Here is an 11,137-nt window from a genome sequence, read left to right on the forward strand (position 1 = left end):
TGTTGAAAATGTACGAGTCCTCCTAGAGTACCGCCTGGGTTACCTGGAAGAACTAAGGCAGTTGAACCTAAAAAGGCAGAATATTGCAGAACAACTCCATCAAGTGGGTATGAGGTGGAGACCGCTTTCAGGCTGGGGCCAGGAGAAGGGTTGCCCCCCTGATAAATGTGTTGCTTCAGTTGGCACAGAAAGTAGGTCCTATAATGAAAGGAACCAAGGTCATGGAAGACCTAACTACACTTTGGGCTATAGCATAGACTCTGAATGGTCCAAGTCCTCTACTCTAAACTTCAAAGGAATGGATGAAGGGAGTGATGTATCTACAGCGAAGGATGGTCTTGAGAGAACACACCAACAGAGCGATGACAACTGAAGACGCCATGGCAGAACAAGCCATAGTAAATCTGCAAAAAGAGAATGCAGACGGTCTAGATATAGCAGATCGTCTATCCGCTCAGTGCTGAGGTGCCCAGACAGTAGCCCTTCTAGTGGATTAGATAGCTCGGAGTCAGACCAGACAGTAGTTTCGACTGGAAGAGACTTTCGCTACTACACTAGCCATTGGAGGAAGGCAAAAGGCCACACAATATAGGTAGGAAAGGGGCAGCATGATACACCTTCCTACATGGCACACTCTAGACATATAGGAACAAGGAGAACAAAACAGAGTGTATTGCAAAATTAACAATTTATTGAAACAGGACTGGCACAGGAGAGGATAAGCGGCAACATCAAAGGCATGTGTGTGACAAAAATGTATGAATGATGTTACAACATACAATGTAGTATCAATGGGCCACCATGGGATAATAAATATTAAATGAACATGAGTAACTGTTGGAATGGCAACATAAATTATATATATGTGGCAGATACACACATACAATTACAGCCAGATGTAATAGAAAACGGAGGAAAAAAAAAAATGTCATAAGCACAAGTTACGTGCCCCCCATTTAATCATGCATCGGAAATAATCAAGGCCATCGACATAATACCCATGATAAATTACCATATAGCATTTGCAAAAGATGAAACACATGTGCTCATGGAAGAATCATAAATAAGTGATGTAATAGTACAATTGCGTATAAGTAAGGCCAGAGTCAAAGGTTATGAATACAATGAAACAACGCAGCGTCAGCATCACATATAATCCATGATAGCACAGGCAAAATGCTATTATGGGCATGAAAATTACATTTGCATAGCAAAACAAGGTGGCAGTCACATTGAGCCTAAATCAGGCATATGATGAAAAACAATGGGCGCAAACCCAGAATGGAAGCATACCCATAAGGCACAGACAGCCAGTGAGTGGCAGCAGAGAGGTCCCCCTGGAGACCCCGACGTATACGTTTCACGATCCTATGAGTGTGATCATTTCATCAGGGGGATGACCACGCTGTGAATGAAACATGCTTTTAAGCATGGCGCCATACCTCCCTGGTCACTCCCCCCACAGCGTCAGCACAGACCGCATCACAGGAAGTCCCGGGCCCGGAATCATCGGCAATCAACGCCCATCAGAGTGGTATGCGCATGCGCGGAGATGAGGACGCGTCACTCATAACCAGCGCATGCGCAGAGGCGATTAAAGATGCCGAGGAGACCGGCTGTTACCCGGAAATGCGGCTGTCAGACGCGGAGGGGAGGGACCAGGGAGGGGGCATGAGAAAAAGAGTAACATGGATCACATAGAAGGAGAATGCAATGCAAACGATCTTGTGGTCTTGAATATAAGTCCAGATCCGTGATCCCAGACATAAAGAATATGAGAGAATGCCATGCAGAGGTATTCAGCGCTCCTAAGGAAGTGCCAGGAGAAATTTATAGCTAAAATAAAAACAAAAAAGTAAATAATTAAAAACGAGGCACTTAAAACCAGGGAGACAGGAAAAACAGGGACAATGCATTATCACAAAAATGGTGCAAAGCTAAGGTGTTCATTTAACCCCCTAGGGGACATTGTTCCCAAGGTGTAAATCCAGCGGGTTTCATGTTGTGCTAGAATTTTTCGTACATTCCCTCCACGTGCACCCCCATGAATAACATCTATACCCCTAACAAGCAGGGATTTGGGATCACAAGCATGGAAGGCACGAAAGTGACGTGGGAGGGTCTTAAGGCTGGAGGTATCAACCACCGTCCGGGCCGCAGCAATGTCCCTCACATGCTCCCTCACGCGTTTGCGTAACTCTCTGCTGGTGAGACCAATATATATCATGCGGCACCCACAAGTGGCATAATAAACCACATTGCTGGTGCCGCATGATACATAATGTCGAATATCATAGGTGCGGACCCCATCAGCAGAGGTGAAGGATGAACTGCGAAGGACATTGCTGCAGGCCAGACAGTGGCCGCAGGGAAAACAGCCCTTAAGGGGGCTACCAAGGTCCAAGAAAGTACTGGGCTGGCGTGGGATGTAATGACTCCGGACTAAAATGTCACGGAGATTACGTGACCTGCGAGATGTCAGAAGTGGATAATCAGATAATAAATTACGGAGGGTGGAGTCGGACTGGAGGACCCCCCAATGCCTGTTAAGGATGGTTCGCATACTATTCCATTCATGATTGAATGTAGAGATAAACTGAATCGGACCAGGATTAGAGGAGATGCCAGACTTAGCCGCCCCACCATAGAGCAAAGTTGAACGAGGGGTATGTTTTGCCCGTAAATAAGCTCTTTTTATGCTCCTATTACTATAACCCCGCTCTTGAAACCGAATTGTAAGATCCGCCGCTTGCTCCTCAAACTTAAGGTCGGAGGAGCAAATGCGCTTCATGCGCAGAAATTGGCCCGTCGGAATGGCTCGAATAGTAGACTGATCATGGGACGACGAGGCATGAAGCAAGGAGTTGACCGAAGTTGTTTTACGGAAAACATCTGTCTGGATAACCTGATTGCCGTCGATCTCAATGTCAATATCAAGGAAATCCAGATGTCTTGCATTACTCCTATGGGTTAATTTGATATTACAGGAGTTCATGCCCAGTCGGCCCATGAATTCGTCAAGTTGCTCCGCCTTGCCCGCCCACAAAATAAACAAATCATCAATATATCGCAACCAGCACTGCACATGGGCATCGGCCGGCCCGCCTCCGTCACAGAGCAAACCTCTCTCCCAGTAACCCAGGAAGAGGTTTGCGTACGAAGGCGCACAGGCCGCGCCCATGGCAGTGCCGCGCTGCTGCAAATAATAATTATCTTTAAATAAAAAGAAATTGTGGGTAAGGACAAAGCGGAGCAACTCAAGGATTAAGTCACACATCGAGCCATCCCGACCAGAGGCCAACAGAAAATGCTTGGTAGCCTCCAGACCATCCTCATGGCAAATGCAGGTGTAGAGGGACTCAACATCTGCGGTAACAAGCAGTGTCCCTTCATCCACAGAGATGCCGTCTATCCTCCTGAGAACGTCCGTGGTGTCACGGACATATGAGGGGAGTGTTTCAACCAAAGGTTTTAAGTAATAGTCGATAAATCGACATGTTGGCTCACACAACCCCTCAATGCCGGACACAATGGGACGGCCAGGAGGACAGAGGGCATCTTTGTGGATTTTGGGAAGTAGATAGAAAGTAGATATTTTAGGAAAACGTACTGTGAGTCCCTCTACAACCTGCTTACTAATGATGCCATCATCACATGCTTTGCCAAGGATAGACTGGAGTTGGGCGGAGAAGGTTAGAGCGGGGTTATAGTGGAGACGGTGGTAAGTGGCTTTATCACGTAGCTGGCGAAATGCCTCCCTCTCGTACATGATAGTGGGCCAGATCACAATGTTTCCCCCCTTGTCCGCAGGTTTAATAACAACATCATCCATCCTGTCCAGGGACTCGATCGCCAATCTATCTCGGTGTGTAAGATTATCATGGCGACGTCTCCTGGACAGTTGTTCAAAATCTTTAATTACAAGTTTGGTAAATATTTCCACAGCGGGACAAACGGACAAGGGGGGAAACCTGGTTGATCTGGGTAAAACACTAGATGGAAAATTATCATGCATGGTGGGCACAGCCTCGTCTAGCAGCTCCTCAAGATCCCGTATAGCCTGCTGTTCGCGAGGGTCCAATGGTTCACCAGACTGGTTACGTTTATTATGAAGTTTGCTTAAAACAACCTTCCGGGCGAAAAGGTATAAGTCCTTCACTGCTGTAAAGCAGTGAAAGGAATTGGTGGGTGAGAAGGATAATCCTTTAGACAGAACATTAATCTGAGAGATGGAGAGGGTATGGTTAGACAGATTGATTACCTGTAAGGCTTTGCGCTTGCTTGTATTAGGTTGTTGCTGTTTAGACTTGAGCCTTGTCAAGATGCCACTGGGTTGACCAATCTCCATATCTGATTCATCCGTGTCACTGGGAACCATATTAAGATGTCCAGCTGAACCAGCGCCCCGTATCCTGGAGAGCGAACGCGATCTAGATTGACGTCCAACAGCATTGGATCGCCACCTATAGACGCAATCTTGATGGGAGTCGTTTTGATCCCGTTGGAATTTTTTGATTTTTACTGTTTTAATTTCTTTTTCCAGGCGTACGAGGTCAGATTCGTTCTGACTAGTAAATTTGGCCAAGGCATCAACCGACATACTCTCTTTGATTATGGTCAAGAGTTTCTCCATCTCCCCCTCCATCTCCGAGAACGAGGCACTGTCCATTTCACTCAGAAGGCTGAGGAATCCCCTTGAACAGGCATTAGAAAGCTCCTCCCAGCGAGATTTGATGGAATCATTATCCACCTGAAAGGAAGGAAAAATTTGGACCCTTATAGCCATTGGAGACAGTCATGGAGAGATAGGTCTGACCGGGGGGCGTATCTGACAAGGGGGTTAACTGAGACGAGTCTGGTGACAATGACCGACTTTATGTCAGGAGCTAAAGCTCAAATTTATCAGTGAGGGCCCTCTCGACTTGTAGGGCAAGGTAACACTAATGCCCTGTCTCAGGGCCCCTGTGGGTTATCAAATGTTCAACCCTACAAGTTTGAACAGAGGGGGGAGGATATGTGAGGTAGCAACCACCAATGTTGTGGATGGTCGCAGTGGAGAAGGATCCCCCTGTGATATTGAACTGAAGGTGTGACTGTGGGACCTGTAGTTCCACAGAACTTGGGTTGTAATTAAGGGTTAGGTTCCCTTTAAACTGTGACCAGTGTGATGCATAGAGCTGGAGAATCACATACCACCACCTGTGGGTGTATCCGGTTGGGTTTAAGAGACTGTTAGTTTTAGAAACAGAGAGAAGCCTGAGAGTGCTGCACATGGAGGATGTGTGCTGGAGATCTGTGTGAAGACTGAAGAGAGACGTTTGGAAATCAGTCCAGGTGAGGACTGGGGAAAATACTGCAGCCTGGCTGGAGAGGGCTGGAGGCTGCAGGTTGCAACCACAGTGACTTGTGTTCGCTGGCTGGAGCCAGAGTGTGGAGAATCCACTATGGATATTTAATTGGACTGGAAGCCCACGGTATGTGGATGTTATATTTTCCTTTAAGCCGGGAGGGGCTTTGTTACATTTTGTTTAGCAGTTTATGTTGAGTCTAATAAACTGCTGCGTTTTATAAGAGACGGTGATACCTATGTTGTCTAAGCTGCCTAGCACCGCTGCAAGCGAGTGAAACCCCCGGGTTGCGGTAAGCAACGTTTACAATATACATTATATAACTATTATATATTATTTTTCTATTATATTTATTAACAGTAATATACTATATAAATATATAATATACTAATAAATATATAATTATTATATTTTCTATGATATTTATCACTTGTGTACAGTATTATGCTATAAACACTATATAGCATATATACACTATAGCAACTATACGGTATATACTCTTTGGCGCCATCGCTCTCATTCTTTAAGTCCCCCTTGTTCACATCTGGCAGCTGTCAATTTGCTCCCAACACTTTTCGTTTCACTTTTTCCCCATTATGTAGATAGGGGCAAAATTGATTGGTAAATTGGAACGCGCGGGGTTAAAATTTCGCCTCACAACATAGCACCCGGCGCTGCCCGGGATAGTAACTGTCTCTCTGTTTCTCTCCCATTCTCTGTCTGTCTCCCCCCTCTGTATATACCTCTCTGTCTCTCTCTCTTTCCCTGTCTGTCACTTTCCCTGTCTGTCACTTTCCCTCACTTTCCCTGTCTGTCACTTTCCCTCTTTTTCCCTGTCAGTCTGTCTCTTTGTCTGTATCTGTCTCTTTGTGTCTGTCTCTTACCCTGTGTCTGCCTCTTTCCCTGTCTGTGTCTGTCTCTTTCCCTGGCTGCATTATGACACGCCAACATTCCATATAAGGGCGTGGCTGCGCATTCTTCTGAAGTTCTGGTTTTTTGGTGAATAACTGTAAAGCGCGGGGTTAAAATTTCCCCTCGAAACCTAGCCTATAACGCTCTCGGGATCCATACGTGTGAGTGTGCAAAATTTTGTGGCTGTAGCTGCGACGGTGCAGATGCCAATCCCGGACATACACACACACATACACACACACATTCAGCTTTATATATTAGATACATGACTCTACATTTTTGTTTTCCTCAATCTTAAAGGTCATATGATCAACTTGTAAATTTCCAGCTAGAAGCCTTTTTTGCAATATCACATTGATCTGTAAATGGTATAAATAATCTATACCTTGGCTGAATAAACAGAAAACTGATCATGCTCACTTGAATGCAGGTCTTTTCTCCGAGCGCTCGATATAGACGTAGGCAAAGAGGCCTACGTCAACAGGACCTCACTGGTGATCCCATAAGCTGACTTTTGTGACAAAACAGAACAGCTACAACAGTTTCTGGTGCCCAACGTGGAGCCATGGCCAACCAGCCTATTCAGAAGAAGGTTTGGGGACCCTTGAGACCGTGAAATTTCAGCTGCAGCAAGGTGAGCAGCTTTATTCTTACACTTTATTTCACTCTCTCTGACTTCCCGAATATTCTGGGTAAGGCTGTACACACGGTTCAAGAACTCTGGCATCACCAGTGAGTATTGTTTTTTTCATGCATGTCTGAATGAGAGTTGAAATATAGAGTAATAAGATAATCTGTTGTCCGTCCATTAACTGATTGCATAGATTGCATAGTACGGAATTGGGACAGTCTCTGTATTATTACATTTGCTGTGTTTTGCCTTCTTTGGCCATCTTTGCATCTTTGATGGGCAATACACTGGGCTAGGGGTATGTGTTCATAAGTGGTTTCATACTAATGCCTAGATAAAGTAGGCAGGCAGTAAGTTGTTGTATATTGATGAGAAGCCTCTGAACAACATAAAAGTGACGAGTAATTGAGATAAGAGACTTGGTGAAATAATATGTATGTATAAGTTTAATGGTTATAGGTCATACTGTGGACAGTGAAAAGATGTTCTGGTTGTGAAATGTCACAGGGCATAGCCATATAGAGTATTTGAGTGGATACCTGACATATGTATTTTTTCCCCATCAGTGTCAAGAGCGGTTTAGATAATTTTATTTACATGTGAGGTTAACTGATCCTTGGAAGGTGTATTGTTACATATGTTTCTGGAATCAATGAATGAGTGGACAAGTGGTCCTGGGTTCTGTCCTTATAGTAAAATATCGTATATTTCTTCCACTCAAAATGGAGATGAAGGTTTTATAGCAAAGTATTGTTTTTTTCCTTTCAGTAGAATATTAGTGCTGTGAAGGTATGTAAGTAGTCTCAATTTTCTGCTAGGATTGTGTATTATACCAGTGGGTATTAGGAAAGTTAGATGTATTTGAAAAACGAAGTCTGGACGAAGAATTCTTTTGAGATAAGACTCTTGCAAAACAAATTGTGTGCTGCTGCTACTCTGTTGGGAGGGGGCAAGTGAGGCGCTGCACGATTTTCTGTCTTCTGCCCTCTGTAAGAAGTCAGCTCTGAGGATTGTTTTGGTTTAACTCTAGTTTACGTTCGTTGCTGGAATACTCTGAAAAGGACCAGCATGGGGTACCCAACTGCACATCAGGTCTAAGTGGGTAAGAGAGCAGTGTGGCCTTCCCACTTACATGGAGGTGGTCTAGTAGGTGAGAGGACTATCACACCTGGTCCTTCCTGCTTTAGTCATCTGGTCTATTGGGTGAGAGGTGTTTTTAACCCTTCCCAATACACCCTCCAAGGGTAGCAGGTGAGAGTGCTGACTAGCCTTCCAGATACACCTTGAGAGCCCATTCTGACTTGCCGGAGAAGTCTGGCCTGTTGACAAGGTCCAGGGACACAGAGGGGATTTGCAGAAAGGTGGGCTGTGTGGGGATAAGTTGAAGCCATGGGCAACTTGTTTAGTGTGCAGTGTGGGGCTCCAGCAGAATCCAAAACAGCCAAACAGTGCAAGAAAGGGAAGGCAAGGAAGCAGTGAAAAATGTCAGACCGATACTCAAAAAGGCAGACATGCCAGAGTACGGATGTTTGGATGTTGAGAAATGGCACAGATTCAGGGAAGAAAAGAGAGGTTGGATAAAAGACAAGAAAGTAAAGCAACAAGTAAATAAATGGTGTCGTGTGGCTGAAGAGGTGCAGCATGGTGGATATAAAGAGACCACAGCGGGAGATAAGATACACAGATAAGGTGTATTATGAATGTTTTAATGTACCAAAATCAGGAATTGTGACTGCTACCGCCCCACCTTCACATGATCAGAAACCCAGACCAGATGAATGGACTTGTAAACATTGTAGTCAGAAAAACCCAGACTGGAGAGGTACTTGTGCTACGTGTAATGTTACTTGCCCTAAGTGGATTGCACTAAATCCTGTTTGAACCAGATAACATGTGATGACAGAGGACGCTGACTCTGAGACAGAGGTAGTGAAGGAGTTGCGTTTTGGGGAGGAAGCTGACGGTGAGGAAAGAAAAGAACGCCCTGGGACCAGCATAAAAAAAATCAGATAAATCCCGACCGAGGAAGGTCACAAGAATCAGACAGACACAGGAATATCATCCCTGGAGCCCCTCTGACCAGCTAGCTATGTTGAAACAGTTACCTGACCCTGAAAACCAACCTATCCCATTTTACAGGCAAATACAGACAATACAGTTAACTTATAAATGCACTTGAGCAGACCTCGAGAGTTTGGTGACTGCAAAGGCAGGTGACGTGTTGGGACACATAATTAAATCACATACTGATAATGATAAAGGATCAATCATGGGTCATGGATGTTCAGTCTGAGAGGTCTGGAATGACGTACTGTGAGGCATTGAAAGGATGGGTTACAAAGAAACACACAGAGCAGTCTGTACTGATGACTGACGTGACACAGCAAAAAGGGGAGAGTATGGAGACGTACTTTGGGAGGTTACAGCTGAAGTGGACAGACATGGGGTACAGTGCAAGCAACGACCTTGATATCAAAATATTGGTGAATGCATTAATTGACGGTATGAATAAGTTTTTACGAGAAGCAGACCAGACAGCCAGACCTGAGTGGAGAAACATGGACCAAACAGACCTTCTGCAAGTAGCTAAGGGGGTTGAACTGACAAAATGCAAGCGACCAGTTATGTATGCTAGAGCACAAGGAAGAGAGTGGAAGCAGAGGGGAAGGGGGGGGCACCAGGTGACTTAGCGACCGTACAGTGATGGAATTGTGGACAGAATGGACATTATGCCAGTCAGTGCAAAAACTCCAAAAAGGAGAGGGAGCAGCCTGATTTCCCTCCTCCCTTGCCTCTGACCTAGGAAACTAGCAACCCAGGGACAAATGTGTACCCTGTTTTTGTTCCCTCAGGACCTGGTCCCACCTTAATTACGACCATAACAATGGCAGGGGGGAGAGAGGCAGAATTTATAATTGACACTGGGGCAGCCGGAACTGTGGTACATAAAGACCTGATAAAGCCAGACATGATTACTGACGAGACTGTCGAGTGTGTCTGGGTGGAGGGATTGGTGTCTGAAACTCCCTTGACAAAACAGAACAGCTACAACAGTTTCTGGCGCCCAACAGATGAAGCTGAAATTACAAGATAGCCAGGAAATTCTCACAAAGCTTATTGTTAGTGAAAATACTCCTATGAATTTGCTGGGGGCTGATGTATTAAGTGCTATCCAGGCTACCATACAATACACCCCAGAAGGTATTACAGTCACAAGTCCCCTCTCTGACAAACACTTGTGCAAGATTGCAACAATGGTGTACATGTCCAAATCTGCGAGAGTGTCTGATACCAGAACTAGTGAAGACATAGCAATGCAACAAGTTCCAAACATTGTATGGGCAAAGGGAAAAACTGATGTTGGTCGGCTTCCTATTCCCCCAGTCATGATAAAATTAAAAGAAGGCTCCACTCCTCCTTGTTTAAAACAGTATCCCTTAAGCCCAGCTAAATCAATGGCCCTGACCAGAGATTATCTGAAAGCAGGGGCTCTAGTACAAAAGGTCCTCCGCCTGTAACACTCCCTTGTATCCAATCAAGAAAAAAGGGCCCAAAGGTTCCCCTGATACATACAGAATGGTGCATGATTTGAGAGCTGTCAATGCTGTCACTGAGAGTGTAACATCCATTGTTCCAAACCCACATACCTTACTGTCATAAATGCCAGGGACCTCCAAATGTTTTACAGTAATTGAATTGGCAAATGCATTTTTCTTTGTGCCTCTACACCCTGACTGTCAGTATCTTTTTGCCTTCACACATGAAGGGAAACAGTACATGTGGACAGTCCTCCCGCAACTAGGAATGAATTCACCTACCATTTATTCTACAGCTATGGCAGGAATTCTGGAAGAGTGGCAACCGCCTGATCCACAGGTTACGCTATTGCAGTACGTGGATGACCTTTTGCTCTGCTGTCCAGACCAGACATCCTGCAAGGAAGCCACAATTTCTTTGCTGTGTTTTCTGGCAGAGAATGGTTGCAAAGTTTCACGGGGAAAATTACAGTAGTGTAAGCAAAAGGTAACATTTTTGGGTCACTGTATCTCTGAAGGTACAAGACACCTGACTGAGGAGAGAAAACAAGCAGTCCAAAATCTCTCCTTACCCAGGTCTCATCGGCAACTGCGCACCTTTTTGGGCTTAGTGTCATACTGCAGGCCTTGGATAAGGTCTGCTTCGCAAATGATGCAACCCCTCTATGATTGTCTGTCATCTGACCCCTTTAACGTCACTCAGGAAGCTA

This window comes from Anomaloglossus baeobatrachus, chromosome 10 (genome assembly GCF_048569485.1).
Source record: "Anomaloglossus baeobatrachus isolate aAnoBae1 chromosome 10, aAnoBae1.hap1, whole genome shotgun sequence".
Lineage (NCBI taxonomy): Eukaryota > Metazoa > Chordata > Amphibia > Anura > Aromobatidae > Anomaloglossus > Anomaloglossus baeobatrachus.